Source organism: Talpa occidentalis, unplaced genomic scaffold (assembly GCF_014898055.3).
Source record: "Talpa occidentalis isolate TD23 unplaced genomic scaffold, MPIMG_talOcc4v2.1 talOcc4.9, whole genome shotgun sequence".
NCBI lineage: Eukaryota > Metazoa > Chordata > Mammalia > Eulipotyphla > Talpidae > Talpa > Talpa occidentalis.
The window spans coordinates 15,793,312-15,806,371 of NW_023605305.1; the positions used below are offsets into that span (position 1 = coordinate 15,793,312).

Genomic DNA, 13,060 nt, shown 5'->3' on the forward strand with positions numbered 1-13,060 from the left:
GGGACTGAGACACCCTCAACCCACCCTTGTCCCTGTGCCTTGGAGACAGCCTCTGACCAGGCCTTTGGGGGCTTGTGGTCTGCAGGAGAGCCTGCCAACTTGTCAGTCCCATACCACCGGGCAACACGTTGTTTCTTTAGGGTGAGAGACAAGTTCCCAAGTTGCTGACAATCTCCCAGCAGCATGAGATAATCACACGTGTCACTCCCCACAACAGCATGAGGGGCACATGGTGACATCTCACTCATGGCCAGCAGTCAGAGCGACAGCATGTGAGTCGGGACCTACCTCCTAACAGGAGGAGCTAAGCACACAATCTCTCACTCCCCCAAAAGCATGAGGGGCATATCTGACACCCCCAGACGGGATGAGACAGGAACACAGGTTGTCACTCTCACAGTGGTGTAACTAACATACAAGCAGACACCTCCACTCCCACTAAGGAGATACAAGATGCACAGTCTCTCTCTCTCTCTCTCTCTCTCTCTCTCTCTCTCTCTCTCTCTCTCTCTCTCTCACACACACACACACACACACACACACACACACACACACACAGAGTGCCTCACTTTCCAGGTGTGAGGACAGGAGCTAGCCCCCCCAACTCAACAGTGTAAGCCAGGGACACCACCTCACCTCATACCTTCCCCATGAGCCCTCCCTCCAAACTGCAGGATGGGTACACAACACCCCCTTGAATGCTCAGACAGGTGACAGCCCCCCCATCACTGTCACCAGTTAGGGTGGTGCTGTCCTCTGCCTGCAGAGGCGTCACAGCTCACAGGGCATGAATGTCACCCCAGCACTGCCGGCACCGGGCACAGCCGCACGTTGCCCCAGTGACAAACACCACTGGCCCCAGGAGGAGGTGGAGGCACACGGGGCTCTGGGCGTGACCTTGGTCCCTGGACACCAGGAAGGGAGGCGCCATGGCCTCCCTCCTGAGTAACCCAGTGGCCAGGTGCTGGGGGAGACAGTGCTGGGAAGGGAGTAAACTGGGCACAAGGAGGACCTGGAAATGCCATTTCCCCCAGCTGCCCCCACCCGCCCATTGCTAACTGAATGTAGCTGTTACCCAGGGAGGGACGGAATGGGTGGTGGAAGGAGAGCTGTCACTGAGGCCTGAGGAGCCGTTCCTACAAGACTCTTAGAGATCAGTGCAGGAGAGGCCAGGCAGAGATTGCTGTCGCCAGGTCCGTGGGGTCTAGGACTTAGTAAAGATGGGAGGATGGCTTCAGAGCCCCCACTGCTGCCAGGGGAGGGAGTCCCTCTTCTTAACAAAGGCCCCCTCTCCAAACTTCAGGCCACAGAGCCTGACAAGGAGGCCAAAGTCCAGGGGCATGACTCACCCAGGGAACAGGCCCAGCCTGCTGGCCAGCATGAGGGAGGCCAGAAGCCAAGGGGCCTGGGTTCCAGTCTGAGCTCCTCCCAGGCCAAGCCAGTGACCTTGGAGCAACAGCTCAGTCTCTGACTTAAGGGAGGCAGGGAAGAGGCAGCAGCTAGGGAGCGCTAGGGCTGGAAAGAAGCTGAGGCTGGAGGACAGTGGGATGGACAAGGTGGCTCCAGTCTCTGGTTATCACTGCTTCCTAAAAGAACATCCACTCTCTGTGCCTCAGTTTCCTGATCTGTAGAGCAGGAACGCCTCGTGAGACAATGTGGTGTGAAATGGGCAGGTGCTCAAGAAAGGGAAGTCCTTACTGAAGAGGGGAAATAGACTAAGAAAGGGCAGGAGACTTGCCCAAGCCACAGAGCAAATTACTATCTGCTGAGCTCAGCCTCCACCTCCTGGCTCCCCACCTGGAGCTGCTTCTGGAAGACGGCTTGGAAATCAACAACGTGTTGTGTGTGTTATGTGGGGCTGTTGTTGGATACAGAATCACCCTACTGTCTAGTGAAGACCAAGAAAACTAATAGCAGTCTGTCATATGTATGCACCTAACCTTTACCCCAAACCCCCCTGGGCCCACCTTCAAACCCTGGACCGGAAGGACAGTTCTAAAGGAGGGAGCACGCCCATACTCCAGCACCTTATGACCGGAGGCAGAACCCAGTGCTTGGAAGGACTGGGGGATCCAGACGTCAGGGTGAAGGGCGCTCTCCTGTACAGGAGCTCAGAGAGGGATAGGCCTAGCTTGAGGTCACACAGCACGGTGGCAGAAGAGCCCAGAGCCCAGGCCAGGGACAGCTTCAGAGCAGAGTCCTTCTAGCCTCTGGGGGTGGCTGGAGCCGGGGGCCCTGGGGGACTGAGCAAAACGTGGCGACAGATGGCCTGCCGAGGCAGCCGAGGCAGCGGCGATCTGGGCGGCTGGCAGGCATGCTCGCTCCCGCGCAGGGAAGCGGCTAATTTTAGCTGAGGCCTCGATGCCAGCTTTGTTCCCCCCACCCACCCGCCGAGGGGGCCCAGCATGCCTTGCGTGCAACCCGCCTCCCCCAGGCACCCCTACTCCCCCGCCTGGCCCCTTGGTGAGTAGTGCCCAGACCCCAGGGTCCTAGAACTGTCGGCCTATCCAGGCCTCTTCACACCCAGAGGCATGGCCTAGGCCCTGGAAGCCTGGTGCCATCACCTCAGGGGGCTGTTTCCAAAGACTCCAAGCTCATTCCTTGAAGAGGGGTTGTGGGAGGAAAGCTAGAGGCCACTGCCCAGACTGGGGGGAGGCCTGACATCAGGGGGTGCCAGTTTGGGGAGATGGGGAGACCGGGCACTGTCCTCCACCCCATGCTTAAGGAGACAGACTCCTTATTCTACCTCTGCTGTGAGAGACAAATCCCTCTGTGAAGAGTCCCCTTGGGGTTGGTGAGAAAGGTGATGGAAGTCACTATCCTCCCCCAGTTTCTCATGACTGGACTTTGTTCTAGGAATTTAAAGTACCTTAGGGGCCTCCCTGGTGGCACAAGGGTGAAGAAGCAACCTAAGAAGCTATCTGCAGCCACTGCAGCACGAGTTCGATTCCCGGCCAGCCAAGGAGCAACCCACATGGCGAGGCAGACCTCTCCTGACTTGCCCACTGCTCCCCTCAGCAATGTACTTCGGTCGATCTGCCTGTTCTGCTCCCCGCTCTGTCTCTGGTGAATCCTCTCACCCCCCACACCTCTGGCCTGTACCCCAGCTCTTGTATGCATAAATAAGTGAATCTTTAAAAAAAAAAAGTACTTTAAAAAAAGAATAAGGGCAGTGTTCCTGCGCCACGGAGGGAAACTGAGGCATAATCTGAAATTTGTAGCAGGGGAGGAGTCAGTGAGGCCTAGGCATGCTGTCTTCAGGTCCTGATAGCTGGGGCCTTCTTGGGCCAGCCCAGTCCCTGACACTATCTGGCCTCCACCTGGCTGGTAATAAGTAGGCAGATTGGAGGGGCAGAAGACCGTCCTCTGAAAGGGGAAGCGTGGCATGTGTGTGTCACGGTGACCCACCTACTGTGGGCTCTTGAACCCTAGTATCGCCCTCCCCACTTCAGATTTAACCACACTGAGCCAAGGGGAACCAGAACATCAAATCCCTACTGAAAGGGGACTCCTTTGGGGTGACTGCGGAGGGCCCCTCTCTCCCAGTTCCAACCGAGTGGCCATGAGGGAAATGATCAAGTGAGAAATAGAGGAAGAAAACTTGAAAGAAATCTATGTAATGAGGAGGAGAGAAGAGAAAGAGGGAGAGACTAAGGCAGAGAATCAGATTCTGGAAGAGAGAAACAGAACAGGGAAGATGGTGGGGGCAAGAGAAATGGGCAGGATGCAGCTTAGAGAGGAAAGGGGATGAGAGACGGGAGAGGGAGGGGACAAGAGAGAGAATAACAGGAGAATGCCCGAAAGAAGGACTAGAGCAAAAAAAGATTCAGGAAGAAAGGGACAGAGGAGGAAGACAAAAAGACAGGCAGGGAGAGGCAAAGACAAAGACAAGAGGGAGAGAGAGCAAGATCCACATGGAAGAAGAGACGGAGGCGCCTGCCACAGACAGGGCAAGGCCCAGAGAACTGGGAACAGCACAGGGCACTGGAGACAGGCAGGGGCTGACACACCCAGAGACCGACAGAGCCACTCAGAGAGGTTGAGACACACTCGGAGAATGTGATGGGAAGAAGGGGAGACACTAAGTGATAGTGTGTGTGTGGGGGGAGAAGACAGAGGCGAGGAGGGAGGGGGGATGAGCAGGGGGGGATGTTGTCGCCAGAGCTGGGGGGGACAGAGGACAGAAATGGAATGTGGGTCTGGGCATGAGGCTCACAGATGCATCGGCTCCGGTTTCAGCTGGGGCAGTTGGCTGTTGGGGGGGGCAGGGGAGGGAGATAGCGAGGGAGGGGGCCTGTTGCCATGGCAGCGGGCACGGCAGGGGCACAGTCTGCTGGCACTTGGAGTTCTGGGCATGGTAGGGGGCTGACTGAGGGGAAAAGAGGGGGGTGATGAGGAAGCCTCGCCCCTGTCCTTGGGGCTCTATCAGGAAGAAAGTTTCCAGAAAGTGGATGGGAAATGTGGGGAGCTGAGGCAGGCTCTGGGCCCGGCTCCACCCCATGAAGGCTTGGGTAGGAGGGCACTACTCTCCAGGTAGCTTGTGGGCATCTCCGTTTTCCACCATACCTCAGGCTGGTCCCTGGGGACCCTCCCTCTGTCCCCTCTAGTCTAGCTGAAGATCCCACATGCTGCTGCCGCTGCTTACAGAGAAGCAGCAAGATTGTGAATTCAGGATCTGTAATCCTAACGCAGAGCCCAGGCCTACCGGGCTCCAGTTGCCAAGGCGACGGAGGGTCAGAGGGCAGCGCAGGGCGCCCGCTCCTCCAAGTCAGAATCCCAATTGTTAAAGCCCAAGAATAAACAGCTGAAGCGGCCGTGGGGGGGCTGGGAGGGGGGCTGAGGTCTGCATCGGCTCAGTGTGGTGTTGTCAAGCGAGATGTCACTAATTGTCTGAAGGAACGGGCTGAGGCAGCTCTTAACTGCTTCTGTGCCACCGGAGACACCTTGGCTGCCTGGCCCCATCCCCTGGGCCTCCCAGCATTCCACTGGGCCAGCTTGCTGGTGGGGGGAGTGCTGGCCCAGCATAATCCCTGCCTCCCTTGCACTGAACCCCCACATACTTTGGCTCCCAGCACTCCTCTCTGCCCAACTTGGAACCTCCCACCTGCAAGCTAAATCCTTAAGTCCCCAGAACCAGTGCCCCTAAATCACCGGGCCCACAATACTCCTTGTAGGCCAGAATTGCCTTTTCGGCCTGCTGATGCCCTCCCAGCGCCCCTAAGATCTCCTCTTTCTCCTCTCAGAAGCCAGAGATTCTGGCACAGGACATGTGGATTGAAGAGGAAGACAGATTTCAGGTTCTGCTAATCTTTCTGGGTGTGTATATGTGTGTGAGGGGAGGGCAGAGGTCCTCCTGTGGGGAAGGGGAAGCATCTTTCTGGGCCACTCCCTACTCTTAGTCACACCCCAGAGCCAAAGACATGAATGGAGCCAGGATGCCTGGTTTCTAGCTTTGCTTCTTCAACTTGCTGTGTGACTTTGGACAAGGTACTTTCGCTCCTTGGCCTGTCTCTCCATCTATCAGCCATCTTAAACATTTGGAGTGCCTATTCTCCATCGGCTAGTGTCTGGAAACCCTGCCTAAAGAACTCCTGATCCAGTGGGTGAGAAAGGCTCATGATACAAGCAGAAAGCAATCGGCGATCCATTTGGTAAGAGAGTTCACAGACACCACGGGGCATCTGGTACACAGTCAATGGGTCACGAGAGAGCTGGTGTGAGTGGTAGTACTGGCATTCTTTATTACACAGGGTCACTAAAAAGATGTGGGTAATCAAAAAAGGAGATGGGGGTGGTTGGTTCTGGAAGGCTTCCTGCAGAAGGCGGCACTTGGCATGACTGCACAGGTAGGCAAGAAGTAGAACGCTCCAGGAGGGAGATCTTCTGAGGTTCTAGGGTGAGTGCTCAGCCCCTCCCAGAGCACAAGGGGAGGCCTTCAATGTCCTCCACGCCCCACAGGTCCGCCTCCACCCACTGCAAATCCAGTCATAGAGAAGCAGTGGCTGGAAGGGGACGGGTGCCGCGAAGCGCTCCCTGAGATTGGTAGTACCTGGAGTGATGTCACAAGGGGCGTGGCCAGGGCAAGGGGTACGCCCCCGCCCCCAGCCCCGAAGCACATCCCAGGAGAGGGCACTTGGCTTCGCCACCCCCTCAGGTGGAAAGGGGGGGGGGGCCGGGGTGCTGTCTGTGGGCGGGCGGGGAGCTAGGCGTGGAAACAGGGGATCCCCCAGAGAGGGCCCAGCCCAGCCCCGGGCTGGACTCGTACAAAAGGCGACTTGTTCTTTCTTGGGATGCCTGCGCCTTCTCAAACATACCTACAGCCGCACTCTGGGGACAGCTACACCCACACATGGCTGCACAAAGCCTGCTGGGGTGGGGAGTGGGGGACTGTCGCCAGTCAGCATTAAGAGGAACCCAGCCCCAGCCACCCACTGCCACAGATTCAACACTATTCACATCACCCCATCTCACCCCAAATGACCTGCCCCCCCTCCTTCAGTGTCATGCATAGCCCTGGGGACACTGAAAGTCACATTCTCACACCACCCTCTCCCTCAGACCTTCCATAGCTCACCAGCTCCAGCTTCGGCGAGGGCTCCACACCAAACGTGACCTGTGGTAACTGCTGAACACTTGTTCTGTGCCAGTCCTCACATTACCCTCAAGGCGAGTACTGCTAGCCCCATTTTGTGGTTGGAGAAACTGATGGCTTGCCTAACTAAGGCACAAGCAAGGATTCGAACCCAAGTCAAGCTTGACTTCAGTGCCCATGCTCTTTCACATGTTATCGCCTCCTCGACCACACCATCTTACCCACACATCCCACCCTACACACAGCCACAGACGCAAAGCCATCCCAGAGTCAAAGTGTGATTCTCCCAACCACATCTCAGTGTCACGATTTAGTACCAGGCAGTTTCTCTCACTGATCAGACAGTTGTGCACAGCCCAGAGAGGAGCACCACCTCCTCTAAGCTCCCCCATCCCCCATGTTGGCTGTCGGGATCATTATAAATGGGGCACTGAGTGACCGCCGGGCCAAGACAGGCTACCTCTAACCTTCCCAGCAGGCTGACCTCCACCTCCCCTGACCCCAGGATGACAAAGCACAGGGGCGCCAGGCCTGCAGCTCTCCTAGACCCCTTGGCCAGGACCCTTCCCCAGCCCTCAACCCCTGCTGAGAACAAGTTGAAACAAACTCCTTCCTGGGGAAGTCAAAGCACCTTTCCTGGGGGAGTCGGCTCTGTGATCCCCAGAGCCTGGCTAGGGAGAAGGATCAGGTTACTCTTTCCCCAGCTGTGCCTGGACTCCTTGGGGCTGACCTTTCACCTCATCTAGGCCAGGACCCAAAGGGGGCAGGAGTCCAGCCTTCACCTCCTATTAACCCTCTGCATTCCTCACTTTTCCATTCCAGAGCCCCTGCTAGGGCCTGGCTGGTTTCAGGAAGCCTAGCCGCATGCCAACTTCCCCCCCTCCCATCTTGGGGTCCGGTTTCTCAGAGAGCTTTACAGAATGCTTCTCCCTGCCCCCTGCCCAAGCTGCCCTGCCCTGCCAGGATCAGATACCTCCGCCCAAGCAGCTGAAAATGACCTGGGCTATTTTCGCTCTGGGATCGCATTGCAAACTCCCCCTTGGGCTGGCAGCTTCCCACATCCCTCCAGACCATCGGCCCCCTCATCCCAGAGCCACTACCAGAACAGGAGGGCTTTTAGAGAGACCACTGGCCTAAAACCTTCAGATGAGGGAGACTGAGGCCATGAGGAATCAGGCACAGGGGCTGGGCAAGAACCAGACTTCCTGGGTCCCCGCCCAGGTCTCTTTCTACTGTCTAGCACAGTGTGCTCTGTACCCTAGATCTCTGGCCCAGCCAGAAAGCCAGCCGACCTCCTACAAGCACCAGAAAGTCACACTGGAGGCACTCACAAGCCTCTGGGCCGCCCTGCGTGTCAGAACTACTTCCACCACTCTCCTCTTTGTTTACAACTGGGACCAGGTCTGTACCTGTGTCATGGGCTATTCAGACCACAGGAACATTTTAAGGGGTGCAAACTACCGGGAAAGACAAGGAGACTAATATGCAGAGGGGTGGAAAGGGGATTCAGGCTTCCTGAGGTTTATATTGCCCCTGGCCCCAGTTTCTCCATGTCCCCTTTCCATTTCTACAAACCCAGCCCCCTCCAGGCCCCTGTGCCTCAAGCCCCAGCCCTCCTGGGCAGGAATGTGACTGGTCAGGTCTGAGCTGACCACATGAGTGGCTATAAGGCGACAGACCCCCATCCTCCCATCCCCCCAGCCTGGAGAAGCTCACATACCAAGGCAAGGTGTGCGTGGGGGGTGGGGGGGGTACTGCTTTAACCCTTTCCATCCAAGCTTTCAGGGAGAAAAAAGAGAGGTACTCTAAGAAGACCACTCCCACAGAGTGCTGCCAGCAGGAGGCATCAGGTAGAATCTACTTCACCAAGGGGGTGGAATGGGGATATATGCCCTGCTAGTTCCCATTAAGAAAAATTATCATTTGCCACCCCAACTGTTTAATCTCATCTCCCATGACATTTGGGAAAACAGTCATGAGCTGGTGCAGAGGGAAGAGATGGAAAGGAGGCATAGTGAACCCTGACCTCAAGAGCCCCTAGTCTGATGGGAGAAATACAACCTTGCCCTGGGGAGTCTGATGGGGGAGACCAGGCACAGAGGCTGGGACAAAGAGCCAAGTGCAGAGAAGAGCATGGAGCTGCGCAGAAGTGGGAGGAAGCCAGGGCAGGAGCAGAACAAGCCAGGTGGGGTCAGATCGGGCAGGCTTCCCGGAGGCCCCTCAGGCCCCCACCCCTCCCCCCAGGCTCTGGAATCTCGGGGGTCAGGGCTGAGGGACAGCCCCGCCCCCTGCTCCCCTCGGGCTCAGGAATTCCACCAGCCAAGGGGGGGGGGGGTGGCGGCTTCGGCCTCAGTCCAAGTTGGCTCCCACTGGACCAGGAACTACAGAGCCTCCTCGGCCCCCACCGCCACCCAAGCCCCTGAGCTGCCCCCCCACCCCTACCCTCCCCTCCCTGGCTGGCACGGTGTGTGCCAGGCGCTGGCAGAAAACAAACCCGCCGGGGTGGGTTTGAAGGGAGCGGGGTAACCTTGACACAGTTGCGGCAGTCGCTAATGGCAGACACACACTCCGCCTGTTCTGGGGGGACTGTTGCCGTTGCTAGGAAACCAGCAGCCGCGTGAATGGAAATGGGTCAGTAAACCTGGGGAGAGATAGTGTGACACTCGAACCACTGCAGCTGCTCCAGCCCACACCGAAATCCCTCCTCTTCAATATTTATCACTCCCGCCTGGGTCCTCAGTTCCTGCCAGACCCTGCACCAGCCTGGCCCTCAGGCCCCCCCAAGGCTCATCAGGGGATGGAGAAGAGATGGGGGTTTTGCTTATGCACTCCTGGGGGGGGGGGGCAGGCGGGATGGAACTGGTTCTGGAGGAGATTGAACAGGAAACAGAGTCTAATCCCGTGGTGGGGAAGGGGTTAAAAGGTCAATTCACGCCTGTTCCTGATTTAGGCACCGTGGTAAAATTACTGCGTGTGAGCTGGCTTGTGACTGCCTGTTTGCCTACCTGTGGAGGGACTGATTAAGACAGGGGACCTCCTTCCCAGGGCATAAGAGATGGAGGTGGAAGAAGCACCCAAAACTCAGGCAGGATTTGCTCACAGCCTGAAAACACTCTATCATAGCCCAGCACTCCCCGCTGTAGAGTACAATGCTTCTCAACAGCCAGAACTGACGCACCCAGACACTGAGAGCACCCCAAATGGCCAGGAGCTGCTGACTGCCTTACAATACCATCCTGTACAGACATATATATACCCCAACCAACCAGACAGTCATATTCAGAAAACCCTAACAACACCTCTACCCAGATACCCCCTACGTTTGAGTGACAACTGCAATTCAGAATGGTGTAGTTTAGAGCAACACCTATAAATGCGTTGACAAACCTAGGCACAGGCAGAACTGCAGTGTGTCAGATTGTACTGAATCTTCTATTACTTCCCCATAAGGCTGAACCACCGCCACCCCCACCCTAATAGTCTGCCCTAACCTAGCCTGGTTCTGTGGTTTGTCAGTGTTTTTCTCTCCCTCCCATTACCAATACATTCCAAGCACCCCTGCAACTGCTCTTCTAGACCCACCACCCCACAAGCTAGGTGCCTCCTGCACTGCAGCCCCCCACTCCCTGGAGGATGACTGGACATGATACACACACTCTGTCCCTAGCAGCACAGTCTCAATTCCCCGCCTGACACCAGCTCTAGTTCTTAGGCATATGCCTCTCTGCTGACAACCAAGACCCTGGGAATCAGAAGCACTCACTTGGGTACTATGCCCCCCCACCCCCACCACCACACTGCCACCAGTATTCCTGAAGGGTGTATCTTGGGAAGGGAAGCAACTCCAGCCTTCTGGAGGGGGGTATACCTTGACAGGAATCTCCCAGCTGACTTTGTTCTGTGTGCTCCTGTCTCCTAGGCTACATCAGTCAACACAGGCTTGGAGCCTGTCAGAGCGGGAAGGTGCCTGAGGGAGTCACTAATCCAACCTCCTCCACTAGGCAGGAGGAAACTGAGGCCCAGAGAGGTGAGGCAGCCTGCCCAAAGTCACACAGACCAACGGCTGCTTCCAACCCCTTTCTTTTCTACTCGCTGACAGCCCTCTACTGTGTGAGCAAGCAGGTGGTGGGGCAGCCAGTTTCCCTGAGGTAGAGGGAGCATCTGTAGTCCTAGAGAGGATTTATGAGAACTGCCAGTAGCACATTCAGAGACATGGGTGCCTGGCAGCCCTGGAATCTGGGCCACATAAATTTGCTTCAACCTGGACTTTGCCCAAATGACCTGGTGGACACCCATCCCCACCCCACCCTTTTTCAGGGTCCCAGAGATTTATCTCCCCAATCAAAGGTAAAGGAAGGTTGCTGTTCCTTATACCTGGCCTTGAACATAAATTCTAGGGCATCCCTGCCCCTTATTATTTAAATAGATCCTGCCAGCAAGTCTCTGCAATGTGGCTGAAAGAGGTGCTCTGCAAGGTAGTTTTTATTTCAACTCCATTTTGCAGAAAAGCCAATGGAGGCTCACAGAGGTGCCGTAGTATTCTCAAGTTCACAGACAACAAATGGAGCCTTAAGTTCCTTCCAGTACACAAGGCAGGCCAATCCAACAGGAAACAGGGAGAAGTGAGGGGGGAGGGAAGGGTGGGAGTTGACAGGCCCAGGCCCAACATCCTGGGCTGAGGGGAGCCAAGAGGCATCTGAATTTGAATCTGGGTATGTGGGTCCCACCCCCTCCCATCTAGCAGTGGAGTGAAAGGTCAGCTTGGAGATGGGAGGGAGGAAAGCAGAATTCCACCAGCCTCTCGGCCTGCCTGCCCAACTTCCCCAGCCCAGAGCTCTCTGCTGCCACCATTACTGGAAAAGCAGATTTCAGAGGAGACCCAGCCCCCTCCCTGGGCCTCAGTTTCCCCTCCTTTTGTAAGAGCTGGCCTAGCAGGAAGGTTTTCTAAGGGCCCTTCCAGTTTTAACATTGTGTTAGTGACCAGATCAGTCCTCAGTCCCCAGCACAAATTTAGAAGTTTCTCCCCCAGTCTGCAGCTGAGAACTTAAATATACGCTTAAAGAATATAAATGAACATTCGATAAAACCAACCTCTTTCTAGCCTCTCCTCCCCCCAACAGGACTGAGAGGCACTACTTACCTTGAGGAACCAAATTTCAGAGCTGTTGAAGGGGAAGGGGGCTGAACACCTTGAGGGCTCTGTACTGGGTTGGAGCTTACACAGGTGCCTGTATTTCCTGCCCTGACTGCGCGCAGACAGCATGCTAGGTGCTTGAAATTTACAACATCAGGCCCCTGAACAAGGTCATGGTCGACGTATATTGTTTCTCGAGTGAGGAAAGAGACTAAAGAGTGAAAGGGACTTGCTCAAGGTCACACAGCCAGTGAGCAGCTGAGGAGGAGTTGGGACTGTTACCTATTCCCACTGCTTTTGTTTAACACGGTGAGGACGCTGGGTCGGGGCGGGCAATGAAGGTGAGCAGGGACCACCGTCAAGAGAGGGGTCGACCCCAGGCAGAGGCGGTGCCTGCTGAGTCGCCAAAAGGCTCTGGCGTCTGCGGAGCACCAAATGGTACTGGAAAGAGCCAAGTTGTGGGAAAGCATCCCCTCCCCTCCCCCACAAAGAACAGGGTGGCCCTTTTTTGCCTCCCCCAACCCAGAGTGCCAAGAGCGAGCCCTAAAAAGTCACTTACCGACTCCCCTCGACCTGGGGGCCGTTGTAAAAGGACGTCCCTCCCTCCCGGGAGCCCTTTCCTCGACTTCGGGACCTGTAAGGTGCAGAGTCGCCCCCCAAGAAACCTGCCGCCGCCGTCGGGAAAACCGTCCAGGGCTGTCCGGCGCGTCCGCCCCCCACCAGCTCGGCAACCGCGGGGAGGGGGCGCGGGGGGCTGGGAGAAGACGCCTCGCCACCCCCGGGAAGCCCTCACGGCTCCCGCCCGAGCACGAGGCTCTGGTCCAGGGCCCGCGGTTCTCGGCCCGACGGTCCGCCCCCGACTTTTCCCGCCGCCGCCGCCGCCCGGGATACCTGGCAGGCCCGCGCTGCCCCCGATCCTGCCACCCCCGGCCCCTCCCCGAGGAGGCCGCGAAGCTTCTGACTCCTGGAGGAGGTGACGGGCCGAGAGGGAAACCAGGCGGCTGGGGGAGGGGCGTTGCCTGCACCTGGCCCCTCTCCGCCGCCCGGGCCGGGAAGGGCGGGACTGGACCCCCGCCAGCCCCGAAAGGCGCGGCGGGGGAGGGGCGGGTGCCTCTTCCCCGCGCAGCCCGGGGGCGGGCCCGCCGCCCCACCCCTGCAGCCCCCGCGGCGGCGGCGCCCCCTAGGGCCGGGCTCCCAGGCGCCCCTTCCCGAGCCGCGCGCCCAGCCTCTCCCCGGCCGGCCGCGCTCTCCAGCTGCAGGAAATTCCAGAAGCTCTCCATCATCCCGGCGCAGCGCGCGGCCCGGGCTGCCAAGGCTCCCCGAAGGAGAGCCAC

General features: G+C 57.4%; 1 protein-coding gene across 5 annotated transcripts in view; it reads right to left on the reverse strand.

Moving 5' to 3' along the window:
- The window catches only part of AHDC1 (AT-hook DNA binding motif containing 1), a 64,081-nt gene that overhangs the window by 24,648 nt on the left and 26,373 nt on the right, over positions 1–13,060 (reverse strand). Inside the window, exon 1 of one of the 5 annotated variants that reach the window (XM_037500301.1) lies at positions 12,286–12,454. The exons of the other annotated variants lie outside the window; for them this stretch is intronic. The gene's annotated coding sequence lies outside the window, so the exon portion shown is untranslated. Of the gene's footprint in view, positions 1–12,285; positions 12,455–13,060 lie in introns of those variants that run through there. 5 annotated transcript variants of the gene reach the window in all.